This window comes from Crocuta crocuta, unplaced genomic scaffold (genome assembly GCF_008692635.1).
Source record: "Crocuta crocuta isolate KB4526 unplaced genomic scaffold, BGI_CrCroc_1.0 scaffold164, whole genome shotgun sequence".
In the NCBI taxonomy this organism is placed as follows: Eukaryota; Metazoa; Chordata; class Mammalia; order Carnivora; family Hyaenidae; genus Crocuta; species Crocuta crocuta.
Genome location: NW_027530016.1, coordinates 2495456 through 2506474, shown reverse-complemented (window position 1 = coordinate 2506474; position 11019 = coordinate 2495456).

The window sequence follows — 11019 nt, the reverse complement described above, 5'->3', positions numbered from 1 at the left end:
TTTGTGCCTGAATGTAAACTGGTGCAAGCCGCTCTGGAAAACAGTGTGGAGGTTCCTCAAAAAATTAACAATAGAACTCCCCTATGACTCAGCAATAACACTGCTAGGAATTTACCCAAGGGATACAGGAGTGCTGATGCATAGGGGCACATGTACCCCAGTGTTCATAGCAGCACTCTCAACAATAGCCAAAACATGGAAAGAGCCTAAGTGTCCATCAACGGACGAATGGATCAAGAAGATGTGGTTTATCTATACGATGGAATACTACATGGCAATGAGAAAGAATGAAATCTGGCCATGTGTAGCAACATGGTTGGAACTCGAGGGTGTTATGCTAAGTGAAATAAGTCAGGCAGAGAAAGACAGATACCATATGTTTTCACTCATATGTGGAACAGGAAAAACTTAACAGAGGACCATAGGGGAGAAGGGGAACATAGTTAAGGAGAGGGAGGGAGGCAAACCATAAGAGACTCTTGAATACTGAGAACAGACTGAGGATTGATTGGGGCTGGGAGAGAGAGAGGAAAAGGGGTGATGGGCATGGAGGAGGGCACTTATTGGGATGAGCACTGGGTGGTATATGGAAACCAACTTGACAATAAACTATAAAAGAAAAAAATAAAAATAAAAAGCATATCTTTGTGGGGTCACCTGGGTGGCTCAGTTAGTTGAGAGTTCAACTTCGGCTCAGGTCATGATACCATGGTTTGTGAGTTCAAGCCCCGCATGAAGTACTGTGTTGTCAGCACAGAGCCTGCTTTGGATCCTTTGTCCCCCCACTCTTTGCCCCTCCCCTGCTCACACTCGCTCTCTCAAAAATAGACATTAAAAAAAAAAAAAAAGCATATCCATGTGTAAAAAGAAACTATCAAGAAAATCAAAAGACAGTCCGCAGAATGGGAGAAAACATTTGCCCATCATATATCTGATACAGGTTTAGATCCCAGAGTATGTAAAGAACTCATATGTAAATAGATGTAAATAAAAACACAACCCAATTAAAAAATGGGTTGAATAGACTTGTCTTCAAAGAAAATATGCAAATATCTAATAAGCAAATGAAAAGATGCTCAGCATCATTACTCTCTAGGAAAATGTGAATTAAACCTACAATAAGCACTTCAGAATCACTAGAATGGTGATATTAGAAAAGGCAGACAATAGCAAAGGTTGGCAATAGTAGGAGAAATTGGAAACTGCCAACATTTCTGGCAGGAAGGTAAAATGGTACAGCTGCTATGGAAAACAGTTTCTCAAAAAGTTAGACATATAGTTCTCATATGGTCCAGCAATTCCTAACTACGTCCTTAAAAGAATTGGCCTGTATGGAATGTTCACAGCAGCATTATTTGTAAAGCTCAATATTGAAAACAACCTAATTGTCCATCAACTGATAAATGGATAAACAAAATGTGGGATATCCACAGGAAGGAGTATTTTCAGCCATAAAAAGGAATGAAGTAGTGACACATGCCACAACACAGATGAACCTCGAAAACATTATACTAAGTGAAAGAAGCCAGTTGCAAAAAGCTACGTATTAGCCTTTATGTGAAATGTCCAAAATAGGCAAAGCTATAGAGATAGGAAGTAGATTAGTGGTTGCCATGGGAGGGAGGGTTTGGAAGGCAGGGGTTTCTTTCTTGGGTGATGGAAATTTCTGGAAATAGTGGTGATAGTCACACAACCTTGGGAATACTAAAAAACACTGAACTGTTCACATTAAAAGGGCAAATTTTATGTGTGGATTATGAATTATGTTTCAATTTTGTCAAAAGTAGATCTATGAGTCTTCACATATTCTATGCTAAGGAAGCTTCTTTACCTTTTAGAAAATATAATTTAAAAATTACCAGAGCACTATATGACAACTACATATTAAAAATTACAATAAAGGGGCACCTGAGTGGCTTAGTCGGTTGAGCGTCCGACTTTCGCTTAGGTCATGATCTCGTGGTTCGTGGGTTCGAGCCCCGCGTCGGGCTCTGAGCTGACTCTAGAGCCTGGAACCTGTTTCAGAGTCTGTCACTCCCTCTCTCTCTGACCCTCCCCTGCTCACGCTGTCTCTCTCTCTCTCTCTCCTAGAAATAAATAAAACATTAAAAAAAATTTTTTTTTAATTACAATAAAGACCTGAGGGTTTGCTGAAACTATTTTTCCAAAACTGACAATAAATGGTGTAAACAGTAATTTCCATATCATATTTCTTCATTCAAAATCTTACGGAAATTTGTACTTCTCAATATACTTGGTAGTTTTAAAAAATTTCTGTTGTACTACTATAAATCTGGGTTGAAATGTCTATTAAAATATATAAATAAGGGGCGCCTGGGTTGGTCAGTCAGTTAAGACCCTTGATCTCTGCTCAGGTCATGATCTCACAGCCGTGAAACAGAGCCCCGTATCAGGCTCCGTGCTGAGTGTGGAAGCTGCTTAAGATTCTCTCTCCCTCTGTTTTAGCCCCTTCCCTGCTTGTGCTCTCTCTTTCTTTCTCTCTCAAAAAATACATATAAACAAAAGTGGTATTTGTGTTAGTTTTTCATAATCATAGATTATGTATTTAATTTCAAAAGACCCTATTTTTAAATGTTTAAAGATACATTTTTAAAATTAGACACTTTTGGATTTGTTACTTAACATCAATTGGTATGTTTTAGAATTAAATATTCTTCTTGTACTGGAATTCATAGAAATTAAGATAAAGTGAGAGGCTATTTTCAGGGACCAGGACATATAATGGAATTTCAAAACTTCTGGAAAATATAGGAAAATAATCTGTTTTACTGCAAACTAAATTTGTCACAATATTTTTCTTTAAAAATATTTAAGGCAACAGATATATACTTTGCTTTTAAAATCTTTAACTTTTAATTGATATATATATAACTTTTTAATGCTCAAGTTTCCAGTTTTCCAAGATAACAAAGTCATTCCTTTTAAACAGTTTTCTTTCTTTTACTCCTTGAAACTAAATGCAGTTCAGTTGATTAGTTGATGCTAGAATTTGACCTGGAGCTTATATAATTAGAAGAGACACTAGTTTTCCTCATTTAAAAGCCTAGTTAGCATATGACAGTCTCGTTTCCGGGGAAGTCAAACCTCTCCTTTTTTTTTTTTTTATATAACCTTTAAATTAATTTAGAATCCAGATAAGCCTTGATCTGAGGATGATATAACCACAGCAAGCAACATGGGGTAAGTGTGTGCTTTTATGTGCTTTGAAAGGCATTGAGAGGGAAAAGATTTTCATAAAAGAAATCCCATAAATCCTTACTAATTTAGATTCAGACCATGCTGACATTTATTTAAGGTAGCTATTTAAAGAAATAATGATTTAAAAGTTCTAACAATTTGTAAAATATTCATGTCTTTTCTTGCTTAAATGTTTAAATTATATCATTATCTACCTTCGCAAGTTATCAATGAGTGAAATGTTTGGGGACTGAAGAGTTGCCCATTTATGTATTAATTTGAAGCGGAATTAAATCTTGAGAACAATCTTAAAGAAAAGATGACAAGATTCTTGATTTACAAGGCAATTAAATCCAACACGTATTTGCTCTTTGGGACTAAGAATAAAGAATAAAAAAGATTAGGAATGCCCTTTGTAACACAGAAAAGGGACTGAAGATTCTACCAGAGTTCACTTCTCTATGTACAGAATAATGTGTGCTGATGATTGCACAACGACATTAGTGAAACTTAATTCTAAACTCTTTGTGCGGTTTTGGGAGCATGATGAGAAGAACTGCATCTTACTTGAAAGCTTTCTATTCTTTACTTAAATGAGAATAGCGTTGCATTACAATTAGTACTGGAATTATATGGATTTTTATATGCTAAAACTAGTATTCTGAAAATATATAAATCTTTTATTACCCTTTTGTCTTTTTTAATAGCTCCTTTCAATATAAAATTATATTGCTGCAAATGGTATAGCCATTTCGTTGAAGATACTTTTGAAGGATTTAACAGAAATGCTCAGAAATTTATATTAGAGAAATTTTTTGAGACATGTTTATTCTAAACAGTTTCTATGAATTTAATTAACATCTACATTTTTGTTAATACCATGGACTCTGAAAATGCAATCTAAACCAGTTTGAAACTTCAGAGGCTTTTGAAAGGAAAATGATCAAACTATTGTTTACTTTTAACACAAATACAATATAAAAGTTAGCAGATAAATACTTTGTACAAATTTCACATACATTTGGTTGATCTGATTTGGGACAGACCTGATGAGACTCCTTGTTTCTCTGTATTCCCCTTCCTTCCTTCCTTCCTTCTCTCTTCTCTGTATACAAGAGTGAATATCAATATAGCAGTAAACTAGTAAACTCCAAACAATGGGCACAGAAAAAAGTCTTCCTTTCTTCCTTCCTCTCTGAAAAAAAAATTTTAAATCACACAAAATTTTGCAAACAGTATTAGGAGATTTACAGATGGTCTGAATTTTAATCTGTGGACTCCAGGGTAAGAACCTGTGATTTTGAGTTTAAGGACTGGAGTATGAGTTGCCCAATATTTTTCTCAGTTGTTGGATTTTTATAAAACATAAGAATCTTTAATAATTCCTGCTAATCTTTTCTCAGGGACAATGTTGAAGGTACTGATTCACCACTGACCACCTCCTGACACACACGCGCGCACGCACACGCACACATACACACACACACATACACACTTTACATGGGAATTAAGCACAGTTTGTCCAATATTCGTAGTTTGATAATCACATTACTGCTGCTTGTCCCCAATGGCTTGATTAATTGATGAATCACTTGCGCTTTCAAGAGTGCCAGAAATCACCTTGGGAACAATGGAAGAAAAAAAATCATTATTTTATCCGTAAGGGCTTTCTTTTCAGTGCCCCAAATAAAATGAGCTAAACCATAACTTGCTAAATATTACAGAGGATGCTCTTCTGATTATTTTGTTATCTACTGCTGCCCTTATTGAGAAAGGAGAGGTTAATAGATGTTACCACCCATTTAAGTCTTCCTAAAATAATCAGAAAAATTGAAAGAGAAATTGGCAGCCAATTAGATGCTCAAATTTGTTCATTTGAGGATATCTCTAGAATTTATCCCCTGGGAATGAGGAAGTAGTGGTTTAGGATTTTGAGGGACAGGGGTTAGTTTTCTCAAAGCTATTTCAGAATACAATGCCCTTATATGGGTCCATGCAGCTCTTATCATGTTTCCTCAGGCTATGCTGGCATGGTTTTAGTGAGCAAGGAAGAGGCAAATGTTAGAAAATTCTTATGTTCTCTAGAAAGCTTCCTTTTTCTCTTAAATTTTCACTGGAATCCTTACGGAGTGTGTGGGTGCATGGGGTGGGTAGAGACGGCACATAAGGGTAGTGAAGGGGTAACTGGGGAGAAGTGGAAAAGCCTTACTGTGTGAGGTAATACCTGGGCAGAGGCTGAACAATGGGAAGGAAGGGGTGATTGCATTTCTTTGCTAGGATACTTTCCAATACTCTTCCCCCACCTACGAGTTATTTGGGCACTTCCCATTGACATCTGAGGAGAATATAAGTTAAGTCTCTGCTAAAATTGGAGAACCATTACATTGATTATTACAGCATATTCAACCTCCTTTTCGTTTCTTAGTTCAAGTAATTGTAATTTTTAAAATTTCTTAACGGGTTTATTCTTCACTTGTGAATCTGAGAATTACAATCCAAGTCTTTTCCCTAGGCAAAGTGTACATCTAGCTCATGCAGTAATCTCTGAAATGTTGCTTCTGTGTCTTCCTGGCCTTTCTAATGGTTGCTTCTCTAACTCAGACCATCATTACCTCTCACTCCTCACCAGCCTCTTGGCAACTGGTCTTTCCTCTGTCGGAGGCACCTTCTTCCTGAAGTCATGTGATAGGGCCTCTTTGTTTAAAACCTTTCAGTGACTCTTCATTCTCTCTACTGCAGAGCAGGCTCCCAGAAAGATATTTCGGGCCCTGTATCTGTCCTCGGTCTGCCAGTCGAGTCTTTCCTCCTATGCTACCCTTCACGCTCCCTAGAATCCCAAGATCCACTTATGCCTTGTGACTTTCTATCTCTGTTCCTTTGCTGACCCTCTTTTTACCATATCTATATACTGTTCAAACCGCAGTTCAAATCCTAACTTCTTCATGAAATTTTCTGTAATCCCTACAACTGGAACTCATCTGTTTTCCTCTGAAAGTTGTAGGCACTTTATATTTTCCTTATTGCATTTTTGCCATCCATCACATGCTACAGTTACTCCTGTGTCTTCTTGAAGGAGGACTAATGTCATCTTTATATTTCTCCTAACACCTGGCACAGTGCTTTTTACCTGATATGCGCTTAATAAATGCTTGCTTAATTGAAATGCACTGTTTTCCCTTTAATCCACAAAAGCTAAAAACTTAATTTTAGCCAAACTTCCTTCTTCCTTCCCCAATAGAATGGCTCCATTTTCCAAGTTCCTATCTGTAGAGCTCAAATGAGTGTATAATATCCAAACTATGGGTGTTGCAAGGGGGAAGGTAAACACAAGGATTGCAGTGACACTTTAGAGGCTTCTGAAGAATGGAGAATTCGTGCTTAAGTAGAAGGGACACACAGGCTCAAAGGAGAGAAAACTTTCAAGAATTAAAAAAGCTTCTTGGTTCAAGACAATTTCTTAGAGGGCCAGCATCTCAGTAAGTTTGGGTTCATCTGTATATGATGGAAAAGCAAAGAATAGTGGCTTAAACAAGTTAGAAGTTTCTTTCTTTCTTATATTAAAAAAAAAGCTCAGGGGTGTCTGGCTGGCTCAGTCAGTACAGTATGTGACTCTTGATCACAGGGTTGTGAGTTCAAGCCCCACGTTGGGCATGGAGCCGACCGAAAAAAAAAAAAGAAGAAGAAAAAGCCCAGAGGTAGGCAGTCCAGAGCTGTTAGAGCAGGTCCTTATGTGAAGGTTGCTGGTTCCTTCTCTCCTGCTCTTCTGCTGTCCTTAGTGCATCCTTCTTGATCCAGAAGGTTGCTCAGACTCCACCGAGCTCATTTGTGTTTGGACAGCAAGAAGGAAAAGTAGGAAGAAAAAGATATATTCTCTCTTTTGAGGAGACTTCTCAGAGTTCACTCACATTATCTCTACTACTTGAGGAGTAGCATCTATTCTTGTAGTCATACCTAGTAGTGAAGGAGAAGGGGGAATATAGTTTTTTAACTGGGTTACTAAAGAAAAAGGGACACTGGGTGGCAATGAGCAGCATCTGACAGAGTCAGTATCAGGCGTTACATTGTCCCTTATATTCCTTCAGGACAAAGAACAGCATGATGCCCAAAAAGGAACATTTAAAATTTTTTTAATGTTTATTTATTTTTGAGAGAGAGAGCACAAGAGAGAGCGGGGAGGGGCAGAGAGAGGGAGACACAGAATCTGAAGCAGGATCCAGGCTCTAAGCTGTCATCACAGAGCCCGATGGGGGGCTCGAACCCAGGAGCAGTGAGATCATGACCTGAGCCAAAGTCGGACACTTAATTGACTGAGCCACCCAGGTGCCCCCAAAAATGACATTTTAAGAAAAATTTTCTGTAAAGTTAAGAGGGGAAAAAAAAAAAAAAAAGAGCAAGCCAAGCTGGGAATAAACATAGATGCTCTTTGGATAAAGGAGCAAACCTTGACAAAATGATGAAAGTGGCTAAAGAACAAAAAACAAAAAAAGGCAAAGGGGGCCAAGTAAGCCTTTGGTCCCCTCAGGGCCCACATTCCAGCCTCTGGTCCCCAAACTTCATCTCCTTTCATTCTCACACCTGCATTGTTATTATTATACCAGTTATACAGATCAAGAGACCAATGCCCAGAAAGATTCTGGCACTTGGCCAAACTGCCCAAGAAGTTTCAGATAGTGAAAAATAAATAAAACATATAGCTGGGGTAAAACCTGCTGTATTACTCAAAAACAAAACAAAACAAAACAAAAACAAAAACAAAAAAACAACAACCAACACCCCACCATATACTCAGGGTATTTTCCAAATGTGTTTCCACTTAATTTTAACTGTAGATCACCTCAATTAGCCCCTACAGAAAAACCTATTACAAACCTATTTCACTTGTCACTTGAAGTAGGTGACTTCATTTAATGTGGGATACTTAGGAAAACTCTCTACATTTGTGGCTTTCATTATTTTAGGGTCAGATGAACTGCTTCGAATGTTGGAGTACTTCAGCTGATTTTAAATACATAGGAATTTATTTTTATTAGTCAATAATAGTTGAGCTCATTTGTAGTTGTCAGTAATAGTTGAGTTAATAATAGTTGAGTGCCTACTCAACACCAAGTGATTTAAAAATGGAAACACTAAAAGTAACAAGAACTTTTACTTTTTACTTGACATATTATTAAATGATTAGAATTTTTAAACAGCAATCCATTGAACATACAACAAAAACCTTCAGTTATAAAATTATTAAAACAAAGGGTGGTATAAATTACAACGTACCTATCGTTATCAATGGCATTTTATTTCTTGTAGAACCTCTAGAAAAATCAGAAAGACTTCACAAAACATGGTGTGATGTCTACTGGTGGAGACAGGCCACGAGGTGAGTGAACATTGCAAAGAACTTGTTTCTAGTAACCACACAGATGAACGGAGAGCTTAGTTAAGACCTGTATGCTTGTACTTAGTTTAAACCAGTACCTGTACTTCATTTATAAATTGCTTAAGAACCATGAGAGACTCTTGAATGCTGAGAAACAAACTGAGGACTGATGGATGTGGGGGGGAGGGGGGAGATGGGCATGGAGAAGGGCACTTGTGGGGATGAGCACTGGGTGTTATATGGAAACCAACTTGACAATAAACTATTTGTAAAAAAAAAATAAATAAATAAAATAAAACCTCAAAAAAAAAAAAAAGAATCTTGTAACTCCTCTTTGTTTAAAAACAAGCAAATATATCATGGGATTCCTTATTAGTTAGCAGTCAGAGCTAATAGCCACCTTATAAACTAGCCATGTTATATTAGACTTTTACCAAATGTATGAATGCTAACAGTATTGAGACAATAGTGAAGTATATTTTCATTGAGCTCTATTGTGGGTGTCTTTGGACAGTGCAAAAAAAAAAAAAAAGACCCAAAGGACAACAACATTTGCATTAAATGAATATCTACTGAGCCCCTACTTCATCCTAGGCTTTGTGACATGATAACTATGTGGGATGGGTATTAGCCTCATTTTACAGTTGAGGAAATGTAGGCTTTATAAAAGGTAAGTAATATTCCCAGGGGCACACCACTAAATAAGTAGCAGATGTACAGTTTGAAGCTAGATGTCTCATAAACTTAAGAAAATCCTATTGTTTAAAACATTATTTTTAAGTTTCAAAATTAAAAAGCACACATTATAAAACAAACGAACTTGATCAAGACAGAAGAATATAAGTAAAGTTTGAAAGCCCATCCCACCCCTACCCCATCCCCCTTTCCAGCCATAACCACTGCTACTAGTTTGGCATAAATGCTACTATATTTTTCCTTTTGACTAATGTGCTTTTTGCTGTATCACACTTTCTGTCTGCTTAAAAACATCAATGAATGGAGGAGGTTGAAGTTACTATATATCAACTAATATAAACATCTACCTCTAAATAATAACTGAAATGCTGGGGTGCCTGAGTGGCTCAGTCGGTTAAGCAAGCAACTCTTGATTTCAGCTCAGGTCATGATCTCGTGGTTTGTGAGTTCAAGCCCCATGTCGGGCTGTGTGCTGATGGCACGGAGTCTGCTTGGGATTCTCTCTCTCTGACTCTCTGTCCCTTCCCTGCTGCTCCCAGCTCAAAAATAAATAAACATTTTAAAAAAAATAACGGAAATGTTTGTTCATCTAACATTAGCTATCTGATTGGAGAGATTCAAAGAAGTATAGAACTGACTTTCTATATCCTAGGGACTCTTAGTTTAGTGCAGTGGTTCTTAATTTGGTTGTGAGAAGGTAAATATGGACTCTGTTGAAAGTCTGATGTCTCCCCAGAAGAAAATGAACCCCCATAAAATTTTGCCTATAATTCAGGGGATTCATGGACACCCTAAGAGTATGTGGACCCTTAGCTCTTGTAGAAGTAAGATTTTTAAATGAATAATTTAACATAAATACTATAATAGAAGGGTGGACAAAACCCTATGGCAGCACAAAAAAGCAAGGGCTTATCTTTAGCAAGACATGTCAAGAAGGGAAGAGTCATACTTGCACTGACTCTTGACAGACACAAGGAGTTAACCCAGAGTAAGGGAAGGATGTCCACTGAAGAACACCTTTATAAAGCCCACAGGCTAGAGAGGCTAGAAAAGACAGGGAACACAAGACTGTCTTTGTGATAGGAGCCCAGTGTGTGTATGACAGTGACATAGAGGCCAGATGAAGGTAGAGGTCTGCTGTATGAGGACGTCTGAACTTAGGAGTCACTGAAAGATTCTGATGAAGATTTTCATAGGTAGGTAAGAAGTCTATAATTAATGCATGACTGAATAAATGAGCATGGGAGTAATAAGTTAGATGATGGAATAAGGTAGAAAAAGGAGATAAGACCACTGTTTGCTTTCCCAACAACTCTTTCACCTGCAAAGAGTAGCAAAGAGAAGGAGGGTAAAATTGGATGGTTTCTCAGTATTCTACACTGGGTATATCTATCCTTTTTTATAATTATTTTGTGATTTAGGCTTCAAAGTAATACAATTAGAGCAAGGCTTACAAATAATGCCGTAGTTAGTTCCTTTCTTTTTGACTCTATGTACCCTAATATACCCAGCTAAAAATCCAATTTTAGTCTCAACCTCCTACTGCTTGGCAGTGGCTTCATAATTGAAGCAAGACTATAATGTCTCAAGGATATTTACTTGATGAATATTTATTATTCATTAAAATTTTACTTATTAGATACTATAGGAGCTTTGAAGACTAAACTTATATATATATAAGTTATATTTATATATATATATCTACTGAAGAGGCACTTTTGTGTGTATGATGGATCATAATTTTTTTTTAATAC